Raw genomic sequence first — 22,174 nt, 5'->3', positions numbered from 1 at the left:
ATTGCTGAGGGCAAAGGTTTCGAAGAGGTCCACTCCGCCTTTCCGCATGTCTCCCAGGCGGACTTTGATGCTTTTGTGGCCAATGAAGAGCTACAAGCAACCAAGAATCGCAAGTAGTGGGGGAAGGAAATGCGGGAGCTTAACATCGGCAACCACAACCTTGGGAGCCGTGGGTACGAGGGAAAGGAGCCCTATTGGGCGAAGGAGGACGAGGCATATGTAAATGCCGGCATTGAGAACCCCTGGCTCAAGTACAAGGACCCGCTTGAAAGAAGATTCATCGAGGTCCCGGTACCATAAGAAGAAACTAACCGGGGAACTTGTCACGGACCCGAAGGTCGTAACCGACATAATTTGGTTCACGAACGACAAGAAGGTCCTGGCGTTGGAGAAAAAACTGGTAAGCAATTTACCGGTTTAATTAGATCAAGTATCGTTCATATAATAGTAGCAACATTTCTAAATGGTTCGCGTTTCTTCCGCAGGAAGAAGAAACACAAAGACTTTCTCAATGTGACGAAGGCTCCTCCTCCCAGGCGTCGACGGGCAGGGTAGCCTGGGACAAGCCTCTCGTACGGGCGCTAAACATCTTTAATGAGCATTCACCGACGAGAAGGCCGCATAGAGGCCATGTGGCTGGCGCCGGTACAGGCTACAAGCATGGTCACTACGGCTTGTCGTCTGTGGCCGATAAAAATGCGCGCGGTGAGAGGAAGCAGCGGGAGGCGGAGGAAATGAGGGACTCAATCCTAGCCCAAGTCCAAGCTGGTTTGGTACCGCAACTGGTACCGCAACTCAAAGCTACGCTCGTACCTGAAGTCAAAGCTGAAGTCGCCGCTTCAGTCCAAGCGGATTTCGACGCTCTACACGCGTGGTATGAGGGTGGCAAACAAGCCCCCCCCCCCCCGAAAATGCAAGTGGTTAGCTTCGACGGCAGCAACTCGATGGCGCCGCCGTCCGCCGGCAATGACAATGTTATAATGGAGACTCCTCCGGCCACCGGCAATGTCGCTCGGTGCTAGGGATTCACCGTCCATGCCGGGTAGCAGCCCCTCCGTCACCGCACGCCCGCCGCATGTGCCGGCCCGTCGACATTAGCCGAGCTCAATGCCCTCACGGTAATTAACTAATGTGTACATCAAGTTAATATATTAGTTTCGTCATCCTTGCCCTCTCTCTAACGCCATACACATGTTCTCGCGAGGCTAACTCAACGCCATGCACCTTCCAGATGAGAGTAAACGACGAACTCAAAGACGTCGCGAGGGGGTCCATCCTTCGGCCCCTGGATAAGAAGTGGCACACACGAGATATGGCGGATGACGTTTATCGGGTTGAAGTGGATCGGGCGTTACCGGGCTATGAGGATTTGTTTCCTCCTAATCAACCGCATGGTGCCGATGACGATAGCCCGTTGAATCTGGCCTCACCGAAGGGTTGGGTACTGCTATGGCCGAAGACCCTAATTCGGATCAACACCTACTCGGGGTCGACGACAAGCAAAGACAAGCACCTTGCGGCGCCACATGTCAGCGTCCCTCCACGACGGCCCGGCCGGCGCCGGTGGTCATCGCCCCACCGGAACGGCCAGCACGCGCCGGAGGTCGGCGCCCCACCACAACAGCCGGACTGCGCCGGAGGCCGAGGAATACGAACGTGAGAACTTCCAATGGGATATTCCTACGTCTTCACAAGTTGCCCATGAGGATGCGCCGGCATTGAAATATGTGTGCTCCAAGAAGTCGTTTGATTCTCAAGAAACGAGCTGAGGAGGAAAATCCTGAGGAGGTCGCCACCGCCGCCGTCAAAAATATGCTGAGCCCAAACACACTCCGTGCTACGGCCACTACGGCGATGGATGGTCCAGCACTACAACCCAAGAATAGGAAGAGGGCAAATAAGAAGGACGCCAAAGACAAGGCGGCGGCCAAATCCAAGGACAAGGTCCCACTCCTTGACAAGTTGCCAAACAATTGGCGACCTCTGCATCACTTGGGTGAACCGATGCTGCCGGAGCATGTCCCGAATAAACTCACCCCGGATATGAGGAGCTTGCATGAGACCTGTCGGGCATGTGGAGAACATTCTTCTCAAATCAAAAGATCCTCGCTTACCCTCTCTTCGTGGCGAAGGTGCCAACCGGCATGAACTTCGTCGAGAAGTACCCCGCGGACTTGTGCTTCATCCGGTTCAACGACATCTTCGAGCATCTATCGCATGCAAGCGCTCCACTTTAGTGTGGTTCGCCTAGTTTCTCTTAGCTTGTCTTCCCGGATTGTTAAGAAGGGGACGCCGACCATCGCGATAATGGACCCCTTCTATATGCGGGAGAGCATCATCCGCAACGGCGGGGATCGCGCGATTGCCACCCAGCAGGTCGAGGATTTCATGTCGGCGAACATTAAAAAGGGCGCCATTCTCATCCCTTACTTCCCCGAGTAAGTAATAGCTCGCTAGTCCCCCATCACCATTCTATCCTATATCTCCATTTGCATTTCCAAAGGTTAATCCGTGTGTTTTCCGCGAGACAAGTTCCGCACCCTCATCGTCGTGCACCCGCAACACTCGCATGCGGTCTATCTCGACTCGGGTAGGGACCGCAAGAAAGACTACACCCACATCAGGGCCCTTCTCAATGATGCTCTCACCGGCTTCGCCAACAAGGCGAGCCCCCTCAAAGTAGAGAGGAAATCCCGAGGAGGCTTGGTCTTAACCCACAAAACCAACTTCCCCTGCCTCGGGCGATCGACGCAAGACAATGGGATGGACGCGTGGTACGCCATCCTTCGGATGCAGGAGTACATAAAGTACGCGAGATGACATGTTGCTGCCGAGAGAATCTCGGAAACAGGTTTGCAAACATGGCGGATGTCCCCGATAGAGAGATTAGAAAGAACTGGGGTCGCATCCAGCGGTTCATTTGCACGGTAATCCTGCAGGATGTCAACGCTAGGTCCGGCGAGTTCTTCTACGGCTACGGTCTACCACCTAATGACGAGATAGAACTCCGCTTGGAGATGTCGCGTGATGAGAGGCCGTTCAACTCGCTTGAGGGCTGCCGTCCATTCCCCCTAGGCGTACAACCTGATCCTACGACGGGAACACTTGCTAAAGCTTGAACGATATGTCCTTGAACTTCGTATTGTAATAATTGCTATATATTCCAATAGAATCGACTTGTTGCTTTTATTTAGTTGTATGAATGTGCATGTGAACATGTGTCTATTGTTTCATTTACTTTGCTATATATTTCAAGATTATGGCGTAGATAGCTTAATAATTATTTGCATTACTTGCCTCGTATTTTGAGTTCGCCGATGATTAGAATGTTCGGTCACTCGTACACTCGGGGTGGAGCCGGTGAGCCTTGGTGCGACGGCCACAAGTATCAATCTCTTGTGCATCCTACCTAGCCTCACCGACTCCATCCCTGGATGTTAATATTTGTTTCGACCGACAAAGTATGAGGCACGCTATTTAATTCGTACTACTTGTCTTTTATTTGAGTTCGCACTTCTTAATTGCATTGGCCGATGATTAAAATGTTCGGTCACTTGTACAATCCGGGGTGGGGCCAGTGAGGCTTGGTGTGATGGCCACAAATATCAATCTATTGTGCATCCTACCTAGCCTCACTGACCCCATCCCTGTATGTTATTATTTTTTTGACCAACAAAGTATGAGGCACATGCTATTTAGTTCATACTACTTGTCTCTTATTTGAGTTGGCACTTGTTCATTGCATTGGTACTAACGTTTTACTTGTCTTGTGCATGGAGATGCCGACGACATATGTCGTGTACAAGGGGAGGGTTCCTGGAGTCTACGATGACTGGGAGGACTGTCGGAGACAGGTGCACCGCTTCAGCGGCAACAGCTACAAGGGATACCCCACTAGGGTGGAGGCGGAAGGAAGATACGCCCGTTATCTAGCGGGAGAGATGAGGGACATGAGGAGGAACCGGATGAAGACCATGGCCTTCGTGATGATGGTCATCGTGACCATGTTGTTCATGTTCTATGTGATTGTAGTTTAGGTTAGGAGCTACATTGTGAGGTGTATGACGACACATGTGACGACTACCGAGACTTCTAACTTTATGAAACTTAGTCATTTGGTGTTGCATATGCACATGTGTTGTATGAATCAACATTCCGGAACGAGACTTGTGTATTTGTGTAGTGATACCGAAATGATACTTGACTCTCTATGTGCTTCTCATATTGCATGTGCTGCTGTACAAAAATGAACTGTGTTGTAAATATATACTGCTGTCAAATATGTATTCTAATATGCTGGAAAAAAGCTGAAAAAAGAATTTTCGAATTTATTGCCGGCGCACCTAAATGATCTACTGCCGGCGCACGTGGCATGCGCCAGTGCTGGAAGCACTACTGCCGGCGCAGCTGCTGGTGCGCCGGTGGAACTTTTCCTTTGCCGGCGAATCAGAGATGGCGCGCCGGCAGTATCCGTCCTATCGCCGGCGCACTGCCTAGTGCGCCGGCAGTGGACAGTTATCACCGGCCCGTTCGCACCGGCGGGCTCATGGTGCGCCGGCAATGGGCCATTTAGGTTCGCCAGCGGTAGGCCTTTCCCTTGTAGTGATAGTCATACTCATCTCATTTTCGTATATAGGTCGACTACATGCGGGACAGACTCCAACCAAAGGAACACCTACTAGGAATTGCGGAGGAACTGGCGGGACTTTTGGTTAGAGAAGTACTAAACAACAAAGGCTTGTTTAGTCCAAATAGATGCTCTACCTCCAAATAGACGGTCGTTAGTACCGCTTGTCGATCGTGAGCTAAATGTATATATATATGTAAGGGGAATCTACATGTAAGGGGAATCGACTTTTGCTTCCAACATTTGTTTGATCGATCTATATATATATAATGAATGAACGTGTACCACTCGATCTAGTAGCGTACAAATATATCCAACATTTATTTTCGAATGGCGGGGGGTGGCGGGGGGGGGGGGGAGTGCTGCACCTCTCAAACCCTAAAGCAGCAGCGTTGTGCGCTTGCCACGTAGAGGGCCTTTTGTCGCGGGTGGTAATACCGCCCGCGACAAAGGGCTCGTGCCCTGCGCGCCCGCGGCTGCCACGTGGTGGACCTTATGTCGCGGGTCGTAAGCGACCCGGGACAAAAGGTGGACCCTTTTGTCGCGCCTCTCTTGTCGCGGCTGGCCGCTCGCGACAAAAGGCGCTTACCACCCGGATCAAATGGCCTGTTTTCCACTAGTGAATGCTTTTTTCGAATGGATCTTGTGATGTTTTGCAATGGATACCTTTTCCACTATGTTAGATATTCATCACAAATCCAATTTCTTATGAAGATCTGTGAAGAAATATATAGAGATCTGTGGGTTGGAAACAAATGTATCCAATGGATCATTTGATGGATTTTTTTGTGTGTAAACATGTTACTTATACAGGGATCTGTGGTTACACACTACAATTTGTGAAGATCCTTTTTAACTGTTAGATATTCATGTATAAATTTTGAAGAAATTTAGATTACAACAATGGATCCACATTGGATTTTATAAAGAACTTTATAAATAAAAAGGACTTCCTGATATAAATCTGATAAAAGCTAGGGTCTTTTTTGCAAAAAAAAAAGGTCACCAATCTTGATGCAGTGCGATGAAATAGACGCTGCGGGGTAAGGGCCGGGCGCCATAAGGTCCTGTATAAATCCGCGTCCGGTCTTGGGTACGTTCTGTGGCTATAGAAGAAGAGAGTTGGGTGCTGACTTGACGAAAACCGCCCGCACCTGTGGCCGTGGGGATTGGGGAATGCTGTAGCGCGCTGCGCTGGGCTTCACCAGGCAGGACAATGTGGCGGGACATGAAAATGCGCTACCACATTTTTTACTCACTTTCTCACCTCAATAAGAGAGTGGCTGCAGCTGGGTCTACCTTATCTTGACCCGTCCACTAGCATTTATTAGTATAGGTGCACGTGCCACGCACATATTATAATCTATAATAAATTTTTTTATCTAAAATCTAAAATTTGGAGTCCACTAAAATAACTGCTAGTTTCCATCTAGAATGTGTCATATTAACCTATTAATCGAGTAGCAATCTGAGTTAGTTTTCAAATGATCACTAGTGGAGAAGAGGCCTTTGGTCCCAAGCAAATGTCCCAGTGCTGAACCAAACCGGGTCCAATGGGGGCATTGGTCCCGGTTCGTTTCTGCCCAGGACGACCCCACAAGCTGGAGCCTGTCCTGTAGTGGCCTTTGGACCCGGTTTGTATTACAAACCGGGACTAAAGTGTCCACGGCAGGGCGCGGCAGGCCGTGTCAGGCGTGGACAAACCTTTAGTCCCGGTTTGTAATACAAACCGGGTCCAAAGGCCCCGCCTCTGGCTATATAACCTTGCCCCTGCCCAAGTGTGAGCCACATTTGGCCATTTTTTCACTTTCTTCACAAGAGGGGTGTATTGCTCTCCTCTCTAGCTTCTTCACATGCACAAGAGGTGTTCGATGAAATGCTTAAGAGGATTTGCCACTTGAGTTTACACAAATCAAGCCACACTTAACTTGCTTTTTTCTTCTTCATCGAGGTTAACAACTTTATCCTTTTCATCTGCAATTGATAAAATGCATGTGTATATATACATCGTGATGTTCGTAATGGTTTTGATCAGCTTAATTATATCATGCGGATGAATCGGCAATGGATGTACATTGACCGACGGTTTGACGAGTTCACTTCGGGCCTGGATAATTTTATGGCCGTGGCGGAGGCAAACAAACATGGTGGCTTCATGTATTGTCCATGTGTGGACCGCAAGAATACCGTAAATTACGCTCACTCGAGTCTCATTCACAGCCACCTTCTGCGATCCGGTTTCATGCCCAGTTACTATTGTTGGACCAAGCACGGAGAAAGAGGGGTTATGATGGAAGACAATGACGAAGAGGAAGACGATGATGACGGCTATCCTAATTTTCCTGAATACGATGATACTGCAGAAGGCAATGAAGACAATGAAGTAGAAGATCAAGAGGCACCAGATGAGCCTGCTGATGATGATCTTGGCCGGGCCATTGCTGATGCAAGGAGAGAATGTGAAACTGAAAAGGAAAGGTTGGCCTTCGACAAGATGATAGAAGATCACAACAAATTGTTATACCCAACTTGCGAAGATGGCCATAAAAAGCTAGGCAAGACACTGGAATTGTTGCAATGGAAGGCGAGAGAACGGTGTCACTGACTCAGGATTTGGAAAGTTACTGACAATAATTAAGAGGAAGCTTCCAAGGGGTAACGAATTGCCCGCCAGTACGTACGAAGCGAAGAAGATTGTCCACCCTCTAGGATTAGATGTGCAAAAGATACATGCATGCATTAATGACTGCATCCTCTACCGCGGTGAGTACGAGAATTCGGATGCATGCCCGGTATGCACTACATTGCGGTATAAGATCAGACGAGATGACCCTGGTGATGTTGAGGGCGAGCGCCCCAGGAAGAGAGTTCCTGCCAAGGTTATGTGGTATGCTCCTATAATACCACGGCTGAAACGCTTGTTCAGAAATAAAGAGCATGCTAGGTTGTTGCGATGGCACAAAGAAGACCGTAAGAAAGATGTGATGTTGAGGCACCCTGCTGATGGCTCCCAATGGAGAAAAATCGATAGAGAGTTCCCAAACTTTGCACAGGATGCAAGGAACTTACGGTTTGGTCTAAGTACAGATGGCATGAATCCCTTTGGAGAGCAGTAGCTGCAGCCATAGCACTCGGCCCGTGACTCTTTGTATATATAACCTTCCTCCTTGGTTGTGCATGAAGCGGAAGTTCATTATGATGCCAGTGCTCATACAAGGCCCGAAGCAACCCGGGAACGACATTGATGTGTACCTAAAGCCATTAGTTGAAGAACTTCTACAGTCTGTGGTCTCTAGCAGGTGTACGTGTGTGGGACGAGCACAAGCAGGAGGAATTTGACCTAAGAGCGCTGCTTTTCGTAACCATCAATGACTGGCCTGCTCTTGGTAACATTTCAGGACAGTCAAACAAGGGATACAATGCATGCACGCACTGTTTACATGAGCTTGAAGGTGATTATTTGGAAAAATGTAAGAAGGTCGTGTACCTGGGGCATCGTCGATTTCTTAGGCTTACCCATCTCGTAAGAAAGAAAGGCAAGCATTACAACGGTGAGGCTGATCACCGGAGGAAGCCTCCCCATCGTGATGGTGTTGATATATTTGGTATGGTCAAGGATCTAGATGTAATATTTGGAAAGGGTCCTGGCGGACTGGTCTGTTCCGAATGACGATGCCGGACACGCGCCCATGTGGAAGAAGAAATCTATATTTTGGGATCTACCCTATTGGGAAGTCTTAGAGGTCCGCTCTTCAATCGATGTGATGCACGTGACGAAGAATCTTTGCGTGAACCTGCTAGGCTTTACGGGCGTGTACGGGAAGACAAAAGATACACCGAAGCTACGGGACGACCAGACAACGTAGGAAAGACCCCAAAAAACTGCATGAGAGAGTTAAAGGACGTCATTACTCCAGCTACGCTCTTACAAAAGCGAGAGAAGGAAATATTTTTGAATGTCCGAGCAAGTATCAAGGTCCCGTTTGGCTTCTCCTCCAATATAAAGGGAATAATAAATATGGAGAAGAAAACATTCCGGAACCCGAAGTCTCATGACTGTCACGTGATAATGACACAGTTGCTTCCGATTGCATTGAGAGGGCTTCTACCGGAAAATGTTCGACTGCCCATTGTGAAGCTATGTGCATTCCTCAATGCAATTTCTTAGAAGGTAATAAATCCAGAAATTCTACCGAGGTTGCAGAATGATGTGGTCCAATGTCTCGTTAGTTTTGAGCTGGTGTTCCCACCATCCTTTTTCAATATTATGACACATCTCCTCGTTCACCTGGTCGATGAGATTTGCATTCTCGGTCCTGTGTTTCTACACAATATGTTCCCCTTCGAGAGGTTCATGGGAGTCTTAAAGAAATATGTTCATAACCGTGCTAGGCCAGAAGGAAGCATCTCCAAGGGCTATGGAACAGAGGAGGTCATTGAATTCTGTGTTGACTTTATTCCTGACCTTAAGCCGATTGGTGTTCCTGAATCGCGGCATGAAGGGAGACTAAGTGGAAAAGGCACGCTAGGAAGGAAATCAATGATATGTAGGGACGGGATTTCTTTGACTCAAGCACACTACACAGTTCTACAAAGTTCCACCTTGGTGGCTCCGTATATCGGTGATCACAAGAACTTTCTACGCTCCATGAACCCGGGGCAGTCGAACGATTGGATTAGACGTGAACACATGTCGACTTTCGGCGGTTGGTTGCAAAAACATCTCCTGAATAACAAAGATATTGAAGATCAGTTGTACTTGCTGGCCCAGACACCATCTTCGACTGTAGTGACTTTCCAAGGGTACGAGATAAATGGGAATACATTTTACACGATCGCCCAAGATAAAAAGAGCACCAACCAAAACAGTGGTGTCCGGTTTGATGCAATATGAATGAAGGCCCAAATGACACATATTATGGTTACATAGAGGATATATGGGAACTTGACTATGGACCTTCTTTTAAGGTCCCTTTGTTTAGGTGCAAATGGGTCAACAAAACAGGAGGCGGGGTTCAGGTAGACAAGTTGTATGGAATGACAACAGTGGATCTCAACAATCTTGGGTATAGAGATGAACCATTCATCCTAGCCAAAGATGTGGCCCAGGTTTTCTATGTGAAGGATATGTCTACCAAACCAAGAAAAAGGAAACATAAGGAAACAAATACATCAAACGATGAGCCAAAGCGCCACATAGTTCTGGAAAAAGAAACATCGTGGGAGTGGAGGACAAGACAGACATGTCAGAAGATTATAATAAGTTTGATGAAATTCCACCCTTCAGAGTGAACATTGATCCAAGCATCAAGTTAAATGATTAAGATGCTCCATGGTTACGGCCGAAGAAGATTAAATGATGAAGATGCTCCATCATCAAGTTAATTGAAGAATGTTCATGGCACAAATGAGTATCTCAACATGGCAATCAATTTCCCATTTATTGTTGTGTAATCATGTAACTGTATGTAAGATATTAAAAGTGGAGATGCGCCACGGGAGATTTCCCAACCCTTTCCCCAACACTGTTAGATGAGATGTAGTTGTTCAGGGGCTTGCAGGAAAAAATTCCAAGGCGCAGTTTCTGAAGATGCCGTAGGGCGTGTGCACCAACGACATCTTCGAGAAACTGCGCCACGGGAGATTTCCCAACCCTTTCCCCAACACTGTTAGATGAGATGTAGTCGTTCAGGGGCTTGCAGGAAAAAATTCCAAGGCGCAGTTTCTGAAGATGCCGTAGGGCGTGTGCACCAACGACATCTTCGAGAAACTGCGCCACGGGAGATTTCCCAACCCTTTCCCCAACACTGTTAGATGAGATGTAATCGTTTAGGGGCTTGCAGGGAAAAATTCCGAGGAGCAGCTTCCGAAGATGTCGTAGGGCGTGTGCACCAACGACATCTTCGAGAAGCTGCGCCACGGGAGATTTCCCAACCCTTCCCTTCATCCATGGGAATGAAACTCTGCTTGGCTTGTTGATCCGCTTGGCAAGGCGTATCGATGCTCCTTTTATAGGCACGGAACCTCTTCTACTTTGTCTTGTTCCTTCGACGGGCGTCGTGCGCTACATGCTTTATCTCATCGAGCAGTGCGTCCACCCATGCGTTCTTATCCTGCCGACATCTTTAGTCCCGGTTGTACCCACCAGCCGCGACTAAAGGTTACCCACACGTCCTTATCCCACCGACAGTTTTGTTAGATGACACAAAAAAAGATCTTTAGTCCCGGTTGTACCCACCAGTCGGGACTAAAGGTTACCCACACGTCCTTATCCCACCGACAGTTTTGGGCGCCACTGCGTTCCCGCCTATTTTTCTTCCCGCGCTTTCCACTGCTTCCCGCCTCCGTCCTCCCGCCATTTTTTCACTATATATATGTTGGCTTGGCCTCCATTTACATATCACATCTAGACTCATATCTGCAAACCTCATCACCAGGTCACATGGCTTCCATCGTATTTCTAACCCTCCGGGAGGCGGAGGCGCTTTGCGCGTCGAACTACGCCTGCCCGCCGGGCTACCGCGTCCCTACCGGCTGGTTGCTGAGCGTCGGAGGCGTACCGGTCCCTCTTGTCCCTCTAGGTGTGGCGCGCGAGATGGCCATCACGAACCACTACTACTTCGAGCTCACGCCAGAGCAGCGGAGGAATCCCCAGTGGCATCCCGACTACAGCCCGACTTGGGAAAGCTTCTTCATCAATTGGCGTGAGAGGGCGCTCGCCAGGCACGAGGAGGGCGGCCCGCCTCCTTCGAACTTCAACGAGGCCGGCAGTCGGTTGTGGTGGCGCGACCGGACTCTCTAGGGCGTCATGGCCCACCGTGGCCCCCGCCTGCGCTACCCTCAGTCCCAGCCCACGCGTGCTCTCCCGCCGAGGTTTGACTACCGCGACCCCGATGCCAGCGACGATGATGACGGCGACTACGACGACTACAGTGGCGAGTACTATAGGGCTAGGCACGAGTATGACTGAATGACTCGAACAGTCGAATCTGGCCATGTATCTTAATTAATTTTCAGTTGAGCTAGGCACGAGTACTATAGGGCTAGGCACGAGTACTATCTGGCCATGTATCTTAATTAATTTTCAGTTGAGCTCTGTACTTTAATTCCACATGTAATCTGGCGGGAAACTTTTCTCATCATCAGCGTCTGCCACAACGACTTTATTGAAAATACAATTAAAATAGATAAACAACTAGTCTAGTCGATCTACTCGTCGTCGGAGGTTGTCTCGGTCCAAATGTCGTCCCACCGAGGGTCGTTGTCGGCCCAAGTTGTAGTCGGGTTGTCGAGCTCGAACACGGCGACGGCCCGACGGTGGCGCCTGTTGGACCTGCGTTGTGCCCGGAGGTCAGCGAAGAACGCGGCGGTGTTGTCGACGTCGTTGGGGAACTGCGCCCTCCACTGGCGCATCAACTCCTCGTCGTGCTCGGCGATTGCGATCCGGCGCTGCACTTGGCGGTGGCGGCGAAGGTCCTCGTCGTCGACGAGGCATGGCGTCGGCGCGAGGAACTCCGCCTCCTCTAGCGATTCGACGTCTGGGAAGTTCATGTCGCACCGTGGCCGCCGAAATCGCCATGCGGCCGCGTCGTAAGCGCGCGCCGCCAACTCCGGGGTGTTGTACGTGCCGAGGGTGAGCCGGAAGCCACCGGCGCGCATCTTGGCGTAGAACCTACCGTTCGGACGCGCTCGGACGCCACGGAAGCCGGACGAGCCGCGACGGCGCGGCGGCATCCCGGCGACGAATGAACGGAGGCGACGGCGACGTGTGGTTCCGCGCGCACGCGGCGCTTTATAGCACAGCGACGCGGCAAGTTTGGCGACAGGTGGCGCGGGGAAGCGGCGGGGCGTGGCACGTGGAAGCGGCGGCGACAGGTGGCGCGGGGAAGCGTCGGGGCGTGGCACGTGGAAGCGGGATCTACACGTCGCACGGCGGTGGCGGCGGGGCGAGGCACGTGGAAGCGGTGGCGACACGTGGCACGGGGAAGGGACACGTGGCACGGGGAAGGGACACGTGTGGCAGTGGCGGTGGTGGCCAGTACATGGCGGTGGCGGTGGTGGGCAGTACACGGCGGTGGCCCGTACATGGCGGTGACGGTGGTGGCCAGGCGGTGGCGGTGGCGATGGTGGCCTATACATGGCGGTGGCGGTGGTGGGCAGTACACGGCGGTGGCCCGTACATGGCGGTGATGGTGGTGGCCAGGCGGTGGCGGTGACGACGGTGGCCAGTACACGGCGGTGACGACGGTGGCCAGTACACGGCGGTGGCGACGGTGGCCAGTACACGGCGGTGGCGACGGTGGCCTGTACATGGCGGTGGCGCTGGAGGGCAGTACATGGCGGTGGCCCGTACATGGCGGTGACGGTGGTGGCCAGGCGGTGGCGGTGGCGACGGTGGCCAGTACACGGCGGTGGCGACGGTGGCCAGTACACGGCGGTGGCGACGGTGGCCTGTACATGGCGGTGGCGGTGGTGGGCAGTACACGGCGGTGGCCCGTACATGGAGGTGACGGTGGTGGCCAGGCGGTGGCGGTGGCGACGGTGGCCAGTACACGGCGGTGGCGACGGTGGCCTGTACATGCATGGCGGTGGCGGCGGTGGACACGTGTGGCAGTGCGGTGAATATATCCTCATTATATTCTTTGTGTACGCTATACATTTAATTATGCAGAATGAAGAAGCTGGAATACAAAAGAGGCAAGCTCCTACCGCTGGGGTTCATAGACCCAAACACAATTCATGAAGTTACGGTTCGAGACTTCGCCAAGGACACAGAGGACAACATCGTAATGTTTTTAGAGAAGCAAGCAGTACAAAGAGGATATATTCTTTCCCTACAACTTCAAGTGAGTGTTATATATAACATACATTATGCTTGTGCACCTTCCACTTTATTCTCGTAATCATTGAGCTATGCTTGTGCAGATTCCACTTTATTCTCCTAATCATTGATCTTCACCTTGGAGTCGTAAAAGTCATGGACTCGAAACGTAAAGAATATGCGGAATGGGCGGACATGCCCGCCATCCTCCGGAGGTAGTTTCAATCAATTTCGTATTGGCATCTTCATCTCGCTCTAATTCGAAGATATCATCAACTAATCAATTACTCATTTACTCATTATTTTTTGCCGGGCAGGGCTTGGAAACGGTTCATCAATACTGTTCCGGGTAAATGGAAACTGGAGCTTACATTTGAAGATTACCCCGTAAGTAGTACTATATATATAGCTATGTCCGTGAAACTTTATATATGATATTTACTTTCAATACGATGCTTGATTATTAGTTTGATCGAACTATTTTTTCGTAAAGTGTATGAGGCAGGAACCCGGGAATAACTTATGTGGATACTACATCTGCACCTTCATGCGTGACATGGCCTGTCCCAAGGGTGGGGATGCCCAAATACACCACACTCGTGTACGATAACAAATTTTCAAAATTAATCTTAATTAGTACCATCTATTGTATTGAATTCCATTCATATATTGATCTCCTTTTTTAAATATAGATGACACGCCTGCGGGATACTCTCATAACGCAGGATCAAATAAAAGCAATTGAAGAGGAAATAGCGGGATTCTTTATTACCGAGGCCCTTACCCCAGGTGGAGAGCACTATCGGCAGATCGTGACGGCGGAGGATATTCGTCGAGGAGCTATTGTATTGTAAATATGCATGCATTACGTGTATTGTTGACGATGTCTATGTGTACTGTTGACGATGTCTATATATATTCATGACGATTTTTTGTGGTTTCTTGAATGATATATATGCATTGCTGAAACTCTGCCGCGGCAGATAAATGCCCTGTTTCTCTGCCGCGGCAGAGAAACGCTGGTACAGCCTAAACCTGTGCCGCGGCAGAGAAATAGCAATTCTCTGCCGCGGCAGAGAAACCTAGGCACGGTTCGTACCACGAACCGGGACCAAAGGCCTTCCACCGCGAGCTCCCTGGCCGCACCACGTGTCGAGGCCTTTAGGCCCGATTAAACTTTGAACCGGGACTAAAGGGTACCCCCTTTAGTCCCGCCTAATTGGTCCCGGTTTGGGAACCGGGACCGAAGGCCCAAATGGACCGGGCCTATTGCCCCGTTTTCCACTAGTGGATGTTACAACATGAAATAAGCATCTTGATACAAAGTCAAAGTTTATGCCTTTTGAGCAATAGATAAAATATCCCCATGAAGTATTCCATGAATTTTAACATATACAGACCATCAACTTTTTGATGACACAAAATTTATATTCCTAAAAAAACAATTATTTTTTATATATTTACACAACTTGATTATCAATCATAAATAGGACACCTCTCCTATTTATAACATGCAAAAGGATTTCCCACCTGAGAGAAATAACCGAAAACCCATGTAAAAAAAATCAAAACCGAGGTCCTTCCCCGTCCTCGACACCTCTCCTTCTTCTGACAGCTCACTCTCACCCTCTGCCTTACTCATCAGGCCGGCGGCCTCTCTTTATGTGACTCCCCACGGCCGGCCACCGGACGCCCGCTCCCCTGCCTCCCTGCCACTGGCCTCGACGTCCGCCTCCTCCATCCTCCAGGCAACTGGAGACCAGGGGAACTCCCGGGAGGCGAGGTGACCCAGCGGGAGGCGCCAAGGGAGGTAGAGGGCGGACCTTTTCTCCACCGGATCCGAGGCCGCGGCCACGGCAACCGGCCTTCGGTGGCTCTGCGTCGGCCTCCTCTCCGCCATCGACGCCGTCCTCCCCGCCGCCAATGAGCTCCCTCCATCAATGTCGATGACCACGTTGGCGTCCCGCTGGCCGGGCTCACTACAGACGGACGGCCCTCTCCGGCTTCCTCCCCTCCGAGTGCATCACCCACGGATTCTTCTATGACGCGGCGCTTCCTTCTCCATTCTCACAATCCGCCTCGCCGACAAGCACTGGTCCGTCTCGTCTCTCTCCGTCCATGCGTGACCCCCCTTTTGGTATACTGCAGTCAAACTTAACTGCTTCACCTTGTAAAAATACACATGCGTGTGAAGCAATTTTTTTTCTAGATGAGGCTGTAGAGTTTGGATTGTAATCATCTTTGTAGACTATACAAGGATGTAAATTAAGCAAGAAATGTTCGCATCCATTTTCCCTTTTATCTTTAGCGACAGTAAAAGAAACACAAATCGGTATGAAGTTCAAATTAAAGAAAAATAGATGGACTGCTACGTCAGGTATATTAGTATATATAGCTAGATGGATAGGAAAGAGCAACTGAAAGTAGGATTGGTTGGATAAAATTTCACCCCCTGAATCATATACAGCACCCTTACCAGTAGTTCGGCATCCTAGTGGGAATATACCTCTTTGACATATGTTAACATAATAGTTAAACAATATGTATATACAATAGACTGTAGCATGGGCGTTAGCTGAACCTTCTCACGATATCAACACGCCCAAGTCTCATCGGTTATCTGATGGTAAAACATAGCCCAAAAGATAAATATGTAGCTATATTAGAGGCGTCAGAAGATAGGAAAGCAACGTGAATAATTGAGTATGTCTTTCTGTTAGCTGTGAACTTAGTTGTGAACTGTGTGTTGCCTTAACTGGTATACAGGAATCAATGGACACCGCGCACAGTTTAACTTTGATCTTTTGTGCCCCAGGGTGTATTCATAATTATAATATTTTTAGATCAGTTGACCTGGCCTTCTCATTCCCTTAATGTTTTCTTTTCTACAATGTTTTTTATACATGTTTATAATAATTTGATAGGGTTGAACTTTAACAAGCCGATGGTCTTATTTTTAGCAGATATGAAACCTCTGTTTCTGGATGGGCGAGTTGTATTCACAAACCAAGCAGAGCCTGTAATGCCACAGAAGGATCCAAGACCTGATATGGCTATCATTGTACGCAAAGGTTATGTTCTGGTATAGGAAATTCGTGAAAAGCAGATCCAACGTTTCTGGGCGCTTGTTGGATAGTCTTGGAAATATATTTGGTATTGAGAAAGGGTCAGCAAGGTAAACTATTGCCATATTTTCTGTATATCTCGAAAGGTGTTATCACTTCTACCACATGTTATTTTACTGCTGTATGTTCCTAGTTTTCTGGCCATTCATTACATGACATTAGTGTGATCTGCAGTGCGGAGATACAAATTTGCTTTTGAATTTGCATAACTACAAGCGAAATTAGTTGAAAATGGAGCAGTTTCCACTACAAGGAAAAGCCTTATTGCCGGCGCACCAAAAACGGCTATTGCCGGCGCACTAGAGCCCGCCGGTGGGAATAGGCCGGTGATAATGAGTTACCGCCGGCGCACCAGCAGGTACGCCAGCAGTAAGATGAATTATCCCCGGCGAACCAGGCCTGGTGCGCCGGCGGTATGTTTTTTCGAAATTCAAAAAAAAAAGCCAGATCTAGATCTAGATCTAGATCTGGATCTAGCTCGGGTCCTTAAAAATAGTGGCCGTGCGTTGCCTTGTCATCGTTGCCGCACCGGTGTAGGAGGAGGAGAATGAGGCCGGAGGTGGTGGTTTAGGAGGAGGAGGAGGAGGAGGAGGAGGAGGAGGAGGCCGGAGGTGGTGGTGGTTTAGGAAGAGGAGGAGGAGGAGGAGGAGAAGATGGCCGGATGTGAAGGTGGTGGAAGAGGAGAAGGAGAAGGCGGAGATGGAGGTAGAGTCCCGAGGTGGAGGAGGTTACCGGACGAGGTTACCGGAGGAGGAGGAGGTCACCGGAGTAGGAGGAGGTCACCGGAGTATTAGTCGTCTTCGGAGGCCGTCGGCGTGAGTATTGCAAGGAGAAGAGTGGGAGGGAAAGAGAATAAGGGGGAGAAGTGAGGAAAGGAGAAGAGGGATGAGGGCCGGCTTGACTATATAGTGTGGGTTACCGCCGGCGCACCAAGTAGGGTGGTGCGCCGGGGGTATTTTTTTATTTTTTTCACCCAAATCTTAAATCTCAAAAAAGTCCTGTTTCTGTTTTCCAAATGACGAATCCATTTTTTTCTCCAAACGGCCGTAGGCAGTTGAATTCGAATAGGAAATTTCGAGTAGATCAATTTTGATATAAAAAAGTTTTCCATCGGAGGTCGTATGCAACCAGAAATCCCGTTTTACCGAAACATGACGCCATTTTGCATAATACATCGAAATTCAATTTTTCAAGTTTTCACTAATACTAGATCACATATTACATGGGCATTTCAAAGGATTTTATTTTTTGAATTTTCTATCATTTTCTACTATTTTTTCGAAAACTGAAAAGGCGATTCCGGGGGGTGGGGGGGGTGGAGAGAAAAATCTAGGCAACTTACCCCCGGCGCACCTCTATGGTGGTGCGCTGGTGGTAAATTTTCTACCACCGGCGCACCACCATAGAGGTGTGCCGGGGGTAAGGTGCCCAGAATTTTGGGTTCCGGCCAGATCTCTTCGAATTTTATCCCCGGCGAACTAATTTTTTCTGTGCGCCGGCAGTATAGGTCCATCGCCGGCGCGGCGGAAAAGGGGTGCGCCGGCAACACTTTCCACCGGCGCACGTGCAAGGTGGTGCGCCGGCACATATTTCCTCCACCTATAGGCTTTTTCCTAGTAGTGTTCAGAAAAAAGAGAGAGTAGGCATCAAACAAATTAAGAACATCGATAATAGCGAGGCCAATGAGACAAAGAACATGCTTCCATAAACCAGATTGTATTTGGGTGACTCCAGATTGTGTAATGGACTGCGTAGGACACATGTTTTCATCATTGACAGTGCCCGTTGACTGTTTTTTGAGTTCCCTTAATTGCCGTCGGCGCTTTAAGATCCCGTCTTTATTTTGTGCATACCTTTCTCTGTCCCTCCGCCTCTTGACCTCTTTAGGATCTGCATATCGAGCAGACTTTAGTATACCATCATAATTTTCTGCTCACCGTTGCACTTCTTTTTTACCTACCCTCGTTGGTTATATCCTGAAATGGAGTGCGGTTGGATGATGACATATGGATATCTGATTGCATTATCCTGCAATTGTAGTAAAGCATTAGGATAAAAAAAAGTATGTACATATGTTGCAAAACCCTTCGTAAAGCACATTAGGATGTTAGAAAGTTTGTTGCATTAATACATTTTGGATAAAAGAGTAATAAATCTGAACGTGCTATCAGGCTTGCAACAACTAATGGAAGGTTCGAGTCAAAAAAGTCAGTAGAAAGGGTGAAAAACTCTCGTCGGGATTGTTGAGAATGGGTATCTGTTCTGTGTCCTCACCTGGTCAATAAAGAGGGGCCAAGCATGTAGTACAAATACAGCCCCAGGTCAGCACATGTTTGTTATTCTTACCCTTATGGCCATGTGGTTCATATTTTCTGGTAATTTTTGCATGGTAACCGTGCACCTCCATATGCTCTCTGCCTACGTTTCGTCTTTATTTGCACTCTCACATTTTTTTAACTACTGCTTACATGAATGGCTTTGGGCGTGGTACACACTTCTGTACCATGATGTCCAATTTTCATCTAAAACAGCGTTGGATATAATACCACGTTACCTTATCATCTAAAAAAGCATCCATCTTTTGTATTTCATTTTTTTTATTATGTATCATTTCATTTAAAAATTAAGATTGAGGCTACCTTTTTGTAACATGGAGAGCATGATATGCTGAGAAGTTATTTTTTCTTTTACTTATCTTGGAACCTGACATAATGTGTCTTTGCCATTCAAGTTTGAAATATTAATTTGAATGTGCATACCCATGCATTGCAGGGTAGAAAATAAGGAAGATTCCACGTAGCTTCTTATAGAATTCCCTTTCATAGTTTCTAACTCTTCTGATTATTTTACCTGCAGTGTTAAGAGAGCATTCAGTTGTGAAACCTGTTCTCCTGTTTCTAGATGGCATTCATGCTTAACAGGGAGTCTCCTCCTACCTCCCCTGCTGCCGTGAGATGCAGGTATACAAAGCTAGGAAATTTATTGAAGAAGAATGAAGTTGTAGATGCATACATTGAGGGAGATTTCAAGTTGCCCGACCTAAAGGAATAGAAGGTGCGTGCGGCAGAATGTCTCCACGGCGTCGGGAAGTGCTGCGGTGGCGATTGGCTAGAGTGCAGGTGTTGTCTCCTGGAAGTGTTCCGACGGCGATAAGCGTGTGGGAGTGTCTCCGGCGATTGGCGAGCGGGAATGTTGTCACGCTGGAGTGCTTCGGCGGCGATCGTGGTGGCTGGCGAGCGGGAGTGCTGCGGTGGCGGTCAGGAGCGCTGGCGAGCGGGAGCGATGCGGCGGCAATCGTGGTTGCTGGCGAGCGGGAGTGATGCGGCGGCAATCGTGGTTGCTGGCGAGCGGGAGTGCTGCGGCGGCGAGCGGGAGTGCTGCGGCGGCGATCGTGGCTGGCGAGCGGGAGCAGTGCGTGGTAGCGATTGGGATGGTCTTGGACGGTTGGCGTGCGTGGGTTTAATTTACATGGCGTGGGTGGGTTTAATTTTTTATTTTTTACATGGCGTGCGTGGATTGGGAGTTAGTGGGTGGGTTGTACCGTTTGAAAAACAAAGCCATGCGTGAGGATGGGTGTTCCGCTCCATCAAACATAGAAACGATGTGGTGCGTTGGATAAACTGATTGAACGTTCCTGATTGTCTGGATCAGCCCCTCTGGGGCTTTTATTAGTAGTAGAGATGTTTTTATACATGTTTATAATAATTTGATAGGGTTGAACTTTAACAAGCCGATGGTCTTATTTTTAGCAGATATGAAACCTTTGTTTCTGGATGGGCGAGTTGTATTCACAAACCAAGCAGAGCCTGTAATGCCACAGAAGGATCCAAGACCTGATATGGCTATCATTGTACGCAAAGGTTATGTTCTGGTATAGGAAATTCGTGAAAAGCAGATCCAACATTTCTGGGCGCTTGTTGGATAGTCTTGGAAATATATTTGGTATTGAGAAAGCGTCAGCAAGGTAAACTATTGCCATATTTTCTGTATATCTCGAAAGGTGTTATCACTTCTACACCACATGTTATTTTACTGCTGTATGCTCCTAGTTTTCTGGCCATTCATTACATGACATTAGTGTGATCTGCACTGCGGAGATACAAATTTTCTTTTGAATTTGCATAACTACAAGCGAAATTAGTTGAAAATGGAGCAGTTTCAGAAAAAAGAGAGAGTAGGCATCAAAAAAATTAAGAACATCGATAATAGCCAGGCCAATGAGACAAAGAACATGCTTCCATAAAAAAGATTGTATTTGGGTGACTCCAGATTGTGTAATGGACTGCGTAGGACACATGTTTTCATCATTGACAGTGCCCGTTGACTGTTTTTTAAGTTCCCTTAATTGCTGTCGGCGCTTTAAGATCTCGTCTTTATTTTGTGCATACCTTTCTCTGTCCCTCCGCCTCTTGACCTCTTTAGGATCTGCATATCGAGCAGACTTTAGTATACCACACTGGTGGAAAAAGGGCCTTTGGTCGCGGTTCGCAACTGCCATTAATTAGTTGCGGTTGCGCAACCGCGACCAAATAAGCGCGACTAAAGCCCCCCCCCCTTTAGTCGTGGTTGCTTAAGAACCGCGACTAAAGGCCCGTCCATGTGGGCGCCAGGCGACCGTCGGGGTGGAGGACCTTTAGTCGCGGTTCTTCTGGCCAACCGCGACTAAAGGCCGCCGCAGGTTTAGGGTTTTAGGCCCCCCCTAAACCTGCCCCCCCCCCTAAACCTGTTTTCTGTTTAATTTGTATTGTTTTATTTCTTTTGTGCTTTATTGTAATTTTGAAGGAGTTTCACATATTCTACGGTACTACATACATGCATATGAATGTACAATTTCAAACAAATTTGAAATTAGAACCAAAAAGAATTCAAGAGGAATATACAATATATATTCAATATCATCGGATGACCATATACAAGTTTGAACATGTTTCCATACATAATTTAATGCATGCATAGTTCTACCTCCTCGTAATGGTGTTCTCCTTTAGGATGGAGGACTTCCCTCGTGAACCAACCAGCTAGTTCCTCTTGAAGTGGTCGGAAGCGAGCTTCTGGACTAAGCATCATTGATGTCTACGGGAGCTTCTATTCTTGTAGACAGTGTTGGGCCTCCAAGAGCAGAGGTTTGTAGAATAGCAGCAAGTTTCCCTTAAGTGGATCACCCAAGGTTTATCGAACTCAGGGAGGAAGAGGTCAAAGATATCCCTCTCAAGCAACCCTGCAACGGCGAAGAGATAGTGAAATACAGGTGGTATGAATATATATGAGCAGCAGCAACGGCACCAGAAAAGTGCTTTGCTGTCCAGGACTGGCGTGTGATTGATGGTGGTAATATTGCAGGCAGTACAAACACAGTAGAACAGTAAACAAACAGCGATAGCAGTATTTAGGAACAAGGCCTGGGGATCATACTTTCACTAGTGGACACTCTCAACATTGATCACATAACAGAATAAATAGATAGATGCTAGACTCTACACCCTCTTGTTGGATGATGAACACCACTAACTGTGTAGGATTACACGAACCCTCAATGCCGGAGTTAACAAGCTCCACAATATTCGATATTCATGTTTAAGTAACCTTAGAGTGCATGACAGA

The sequence above is a fragment of the Lolium rigidum genome, chromosome 5 (assembly GCF_022539505.1).
Source record: "Lolium rigidum isolate FL_2022 chromosome 5, APGP_CSIRO_Lrig_0.1, whole genome shotgun sequence".
NCBI lineage: Eukaryota > Viridiplantae > Streptophyta > Magnoliopsida > Poales > Poaceae > Lolium > Lolium rigidum.
The sequence above is the reverse complement of the archived record's forward strand: the minus strand, read 5'-3'. Positions refer to the sequence as shown.